The sequence below is a fragment of the Pieris napi genome, chromosome 2, assembly GCF_905475465.1.
Source record: "Pieris napi chromosome 2, ilPieNapi1.2, whole genome shotgun sequence".
Lineage (NCBI taxonomy): Eukaryota > Metazoa > Arthropoda > Insecta > Lepidoptera > Pieridae > Pieris > Pieris napi.
Window position 1 is genome coordinate 12,205,405 of NC_062235.1, and position 7,165 is coordinate 12,212,569.

Below are 7,165 nucleotides of genomic sequence, written 5' to 3' on the forward strand. Positions count from 1 at the left end.
TCAAAAACAGAAGATATATAATATATATATCTATCTATACCAATTTGATTCAAAAAATTATTTCGCTTATATTATGGAGGTACACTTTACGATTAAAATGTTTAGGTTATTATACATTCATTATTTCTTGTAAAAATTGTATTAAATATTTCATAACGAGAAAATTAGCTGTCGTAATACAAATTAAAAATACTTAAGGCGTACAAAGTAAATTTCACGAAACCGAATACAATTTTCCTTCACTTTCTGATCTTAAGCACTTTTAAAGTAAGAATTTAATATAATTAACTTTTATCTTCTTAAGATCATATAATTATCGGAGTAGGTACCTTAGTCAAATCATTATTTTTAAGCTATAATTAAACATATATGAAACTGTCACCGTCACACCAGAAAAAAAACAGTGGCGTTACAACTTTTAGAATGTAGCCCTCAGATTTCTGTATCCGTTTCATATGCCTTGTAAAGCCTATGATCGACGGGCGAGTAAGACCGTGGTTTTAAATACCGACGAACCTGGCTCGCGGCTCGTTGGTGCTGATCGATTAGCAAGCAAAACAGTCGCAAACATGTCTTGTTCTCTTTCCGACAGGCGGTTTTGCATGGCGATTGGCGAGCCGAGTAAAAAATATAGCACGACGACGAGCCGCGAGCCAGGCTCGGCGGTATCTAAAACCGTGGTTTTGCAATGATACACCGGCGAGCTTTACCGACGAGCCATAAAACCGCGGTCTTACTCGTCCGTCGATCAGGCCCTTTAGAACCAAGGCATAGGCAAGTTTTTGAGTGTAAGGCCGGTTTCCGCACGATGTTTACATTCATGGTACGACCGAGTATTAAATGACCAGCTGACACAGGTTTGAACCTACGACTTTAGATATGTGAGTCGCACGCAGAAGCTTACAGGCCATTTGGCTTTCATCGTCATTCACTATCAAGTAATCTCATGAACCGAAATTAAACCTTTTAATTCAACATAGGTTTTTTTTTTTTAATAATTTTATGGCCTGGTAACGAGACCTTTAAGCCAAGTCTTATTTTCGGTCATTCAACATAGGAATACGAATGAATAGATCATAGATATTATGTCAGACTATAAACTGCACATGTTACATAGAATATAGTAACAGAACCAGAGACTTCCATTTAGAACAGTATCGTAACTAACTCAATAGTAACTAAATGAACTTATGATTATTATCTTGATTATATTAATAAATGATGATATTATATCGATATTCCGATTTTATATCATCATTATAGAATCGTATAATGATGATCGGAAAATCGATACAAACGTTAAAATTATTTTAACGTAAATTAAATTCACGAGATAGAACATCAAAATTTGATTATACAATACAATTATGAAATAAACGATAATTCTTAGCGCTCGTTGATTGTTGTGTACGTTCGTTGGTCAGACAATGTGTCAACACTTGACAAATTCGTGGATCATGGCTGTTTGTTCACAACCAATCGTCCAAACATCGCTTCATTATAATAGCATATTAATTTCTACGTTGTGTAATCAGCATTTAACAAATTAAAACTATAGTTTTTACTTTATTATGATTTAAATTTAAACACCACCCAATAATGTGTTAAAAAGCCGTTGAAAAAAATGTATATGTATAATTCATTAAATATATACTTTTGGAATATATTAAAACCACAACTGATTCATCAACGATGTGCCAGTGCATCACCATCGCCATTTTTTGGATCCATAGCAGAGCGCATTTCCATCGCCATCGGACAGCTAAACTTTAGGGTACATAGACTTTTATTTATGTTTCCATTATACTACTTTCCGCTGAATAGAGATGCATAGGACGACAAAAGAAAAGATGGACAGATGACATTATAGAATTAGCGGGGGAAAACTGGATGAATGTTGCTCAAGACAAAGAAAAATGGAAAAATATGGAGGAGGCTTTTACCCTAAAAGGGGAAATACAAGAAATAGACCACTAAAAAGTAAAAAATAAATTTATACTAACACAACTAATACTAACATTAAAGAATGCAAACTAAACAATAATTGTTGTATCCATTAATATAGATTTAATAATAATAATACTACTTTCCATAACCCTGTGGAGTTAATGTTTAATTTGTTTGATAAAAATACTAGTAACTAAACAGTATTTAAGTTAAAAACTTCTTTAAAACATTAAGATGCCTTTCTTCGGCTTTAAAGAAAATTATAATAATATTATAAATATCTGTGGAAAGATAATAAAAATATATTTTGTTTAACATTTCATATTTAGAAAGTAAAGAAATTATACTTTAATCTTTGGGTATGAATACTCCATGTTACTTTATTCAGTAAAAATTTAGTTTTTTTTTGAAATATTGAATTGTCGTTTGTATAATGATTTATTTCAGATTTTTACCAATTTTTATACTTTTGTTTTCTATTTCGTAAATTTTGTTTATCAGTGTTTTCGTATATAATATGGATATGTGTGTGTAAGACTACTTATAAATAAATAAATATTGTTTTCGTATGATCAATGGTAGTATATCATCTATTAACTACATATATGGAAAGCGTCGATGAACTGCCCTTTGATCAACTGTCGCTATTACTAAGCCGCCGTACGGACACAGTCTTTATAATAAAACCTATTTCTATAGGACTAACACTAATTACAATATACAAAGCTAAGCTCCGTGTTTGCTCGCGCCCGCATATAAACAACACGATTGAATTTTCCGGTCTGCGAAGCACTTTGTCATTCATTTGACGACATTCGAACATTTAAAACAAGCGATTTTGAGTGCAAATGAACTCTATTCTTCAACGTCCTATTTAGTGAAATTTAATTTGTTGATTTCTATTGGGATTAATTACTAGTATTACACAATTTGCTTTTATTGTATTTAGGATTATACTGATGATCTGGTTTGTTCCTGTGTATTTTAAATGGAATTTAAAGTTTAAAATATGGTAGTAATGCGTTTGAAAGTTCTTGATTAGATTTTCAAGACAACGTTTTGCATGGCTATTCATACATCTTACTTGTTATAAAATGCATAGAAATTGTGTCCTTTTATGGGGTTAAACACGAAAGAATACATGCGAAAATAAGTTCAATATTTTTGCTAAACCGGTGAACCGGTAATTTCAAGGAAGAATCGTAATAAATAGAACCTTAGAAACAAGAACGAGTAAACTGTTAACACTTAGGTTATTGTACACCAATCTTACCAAGCTTATGTATTATATAGGAGTCCATACAGCCGTATCTCCATACCTGTATTTGTTTATTTTTTTCGTAATTTAATACATTTTATCTTTACATAATGTTTGTGATTCTTTTGATTACAAGCAGCTAAATATTGTCAAACAAATATTTAACACCAATTTCACGTAAATAACTGATGAAAGCTTCATTACGATATTTAAGTGAGACTTTGAGCGTTAAGGAAAATAAGCGTCCAATTAATCAAAATTTATACGGAAAATATTTAGATATTCAAATCAATCGCGATGTTATGAAAATATGAATTTTCATTTTCAATTACCATCAAGTATTTAATGTATTCATATATGTTTCAAAAGATATAAAAATACTATTACAAGGGCATTGTATAATACTAAGAAAGTGAACAAAAATCGTATTAGTTTTCTTTTATGTAACAGGGGTCAAACGGGCTCACCTGATAATGAGTGATACCGCCGCCTTTGGACACTCACATTGCCAGAAGGCTAGCAAGTGCGTTGACGGCCTTTTAAAAATTAGTACGCTCTTTTCTTGAAGGACCCTAAGTCAAATTGGTTCGGAAATACTTCAGTATTCTGCCTTGATGTCCGATGATGAAGCAGGTATTCATACGAATGATTCCTCTGATCTATATAATTATTAAGTTAGAGAAACTAATCATATCATGCGTTCAATATTGATTTGTCTTCTTCGTCATTGATATTATTATTTAGAGGCCTTCTGTACCTGACACACAAACAACAACAGGAACAGAAATTCTATCAATAAGTTTAATTATGATGAATTTAGTGCGAATAAATTATCATTAAACACAAACGAAAATAAAATATTTACGACTGAGTAAATCGAGTATTTACGTTTAATTAATTCCCAAAACATTGACTATTGAAACGGAATTTTCCTTATATATTTGGAAATGAGCTTTATAATTAGAACACAAATCTTGTTATCCAGTTTCAACACTCTTGATTAATTGAGAATAAGACATTTGATGTCGTTATTATATTTATTACATGAATAGTAAACCTTCTTTGGTTTTATGAAGTCAGGTATAAGTGCTTATTTGTTACGCAAATTTCTTTATTTATTTACACGTCGTTACCATAATATACAAAATCATACATATAAAAAAGCAGGTAACATAAGTTATTAAGCAACGGGCGGCCTTATCGCTAACAAGCGATTTCTTCCTGGCAACCCTAATATGGAACAATAAAAAGAGACACCTACAGAGGGTAAAGTACGAGAAGTGCATAATTAATTAAATAAAGTAAAATATAATTGCATAGTTAATCGATTTTTTTTCTGAACATTGCATTGGAACAGGGAACATTTAAACCCACATTTGCTCGAAGTTTACCTCTATGAGAAACAGGTGCTGCAACCTTGTTGCGTCAGATTTTTTATAATATTCTAATATCTGTTTTCTTGGCAAATTTGCATATAATATATATAATAATAGGTATAGGGGGCAAACGGCTTGATGCTGAGTGATACCGCCGCCCACGGACACTCACAGTGCCAGAACGCTCGCGAATGATATAGCTTCATTTAATACGCTTCCACGTACGTAGGAATTAGTTCGCCTTCATCTTGAAGGACCTGAAGGCGAATTGGTTCGGAAATACTTCAGTGGGCTGCTGGTTGCGCGGCAGAAACTGTCTTAAAAAAGCTCAGTTGTGGAACGGCGGACGTCCAGGTGAACGGGTGGAGTTTTGAATTCTGCCTCGATGACCAATGATGAAACTCAGCTGCAGGTCTGAACAACTCCTCCAAACACTCTCAATGGTGAATGCGGTAGAAGATGCCGAACCCCATATCCTTTTGCACCTAGGCGTCAAGCCGCTCGGAAAGTGACCGGTCGTTGACTATTGGAGTCGCTCGTTGTTGAATACGGTCAAGTGGAAGGACTGGAAATCTCCCACCTAGAGGAGAAAACAGTACTCATGGGGGCAAATTTGCGCTTTATAGAGATGCAAGCGCAGTCCCGGAGTGAAGTACCGTCTAGTCTTACAGCACTCCAAGCTACTTAGAGGCTAATTAAGCCTTTCCTTCCAAATCTTCTGTGGCCTGACATACGCCGTCAATTGTTATGTCTTAGACGTACAGATATCCTTCACCAAATGAGGAACGGGCACTGCACTGCCAAATCCATTGGTCCCCGGTAGGGGATTCAAACACACATCCTGAGGTCACGCATTCAGCCTTCTAGCACTGTTCACTTTAATAATACTAATTATAAGTAAGATTATGCATGGGCATAAAATGTCTTCATTGGATCCCCAACAATTTTCACCCATGTAAGGCAACCAGCGCCATGGCCGTAACATGGCTTTGTCTATCCAATTAATCGGTAGCCGATCAATAAACAGTGCTAAATTGCCATATAATTTGCAATTAATTTCACGAGTACAAGGCACAGTACATTAACAATGGGGCATTATCTTGTTTAATGAAGTACATAGTCGGTCCAATAATTAGTAGTCACGCGTAGGTGGATTCCAAAATATATTATTAGATCGTAACTGTTTGTGCAATTACTAAATCTATTATACTGGAATCTGTTATACTGTTTATTATAAAACATGAACTGAACATGTTACCATGGTAACAACACTGTCCATGTTTTATAATATGGAATTTGTTTACTTCTACTTCTTAAAAAAAAAGGTAGTCCAAGAATTACATTACTTATTAGCTACTAGACTGGCTTGACCTCACACGACTGAACAACTTTTTTTAAATTTCTTGTAAGAAATATGGCCTAAAAAACGTTGAATGTTTGAAATTTTTAAAAATATAAGAAGGTACTGAATCTACATACAACGAATAACTATTAAAATTATAATTTAAAAATCGATGTATCAGCAGAGAACAATGAAGTACAAGGTGTACTTGTTTTTTTACTATGTTATGTAAGAAAAGTACGAATAAATAGTATTATATAATTTTTTCACCAATAAACGGAATTTAGTATTTGCAGTTAAACAAACTCTTAAACTACCAAAGGTGGCGTGGCGTATATTAATAAGCTGTGTAGTATTATTTGTTAAATTTATACCAACTGTGTTTATTTATTAAATTTTACCACTTCATACATGCTAATATATCTACAGTATGTTAAAAGCTATATTTTCTACAATATATGGCAATTATAGTAACCATAAATGTTACCATAAATTAAAATACAAAAAAAATACTACCAAAACAGTGGAATAGGTATCATACTTAAAAAAAATTTTTAAATTGATCAGACCACTACCGAATATGTCAAGCTCTGGATTATATTAAATAATAATTTCTGCAGAGTTTGAGACTTACAGTCCTTCAGTTAAGCGGTGTTTAAATAACTAGTTACGCATTTTATTTGTGAAATATATTGTTGAAATTAGAAAAATTTAACCCTAGTTTACGAACTCATATTACAAGAACATCTCTAGTTTCTGCTGGCAACCCTGACACATCACTTTTGTAATATTCTATGATAAAAATTCTCTCAAAATAAAACTACGTTGTCTAAAATGACGACGACTTATTGGTCTAGTGGTTAGTACCCCTGACTGCAAATCCATGGGTCCCGGGTTCGATCCCCGGCTGAGACGAACATCGATGTGATGAGCATTTTGTGTTGTGCTTAGGTCTTGGGTGTTTAAATATGTATTTATATGTCTATCTATCTATGTATGTATATCCGTTGCCTAGTAGGTACCCATAACACAAGCTTCACCAGCTTAGCATGGGACTCGGTCAATTGGTGTGAATTGTCTTAAAAAAAAAAACGTTATTTTTAATTTAAATCATCATATATAATAGCAAATGAATTAAATATCGCTGAACCCACCTGCAGAATGAAGCGGTGCATTCAACCGATCGTAGTTTTTGCTGGCGGCTCTTCTATAAAATTGTTTTCATTCATTACATACAAGTTC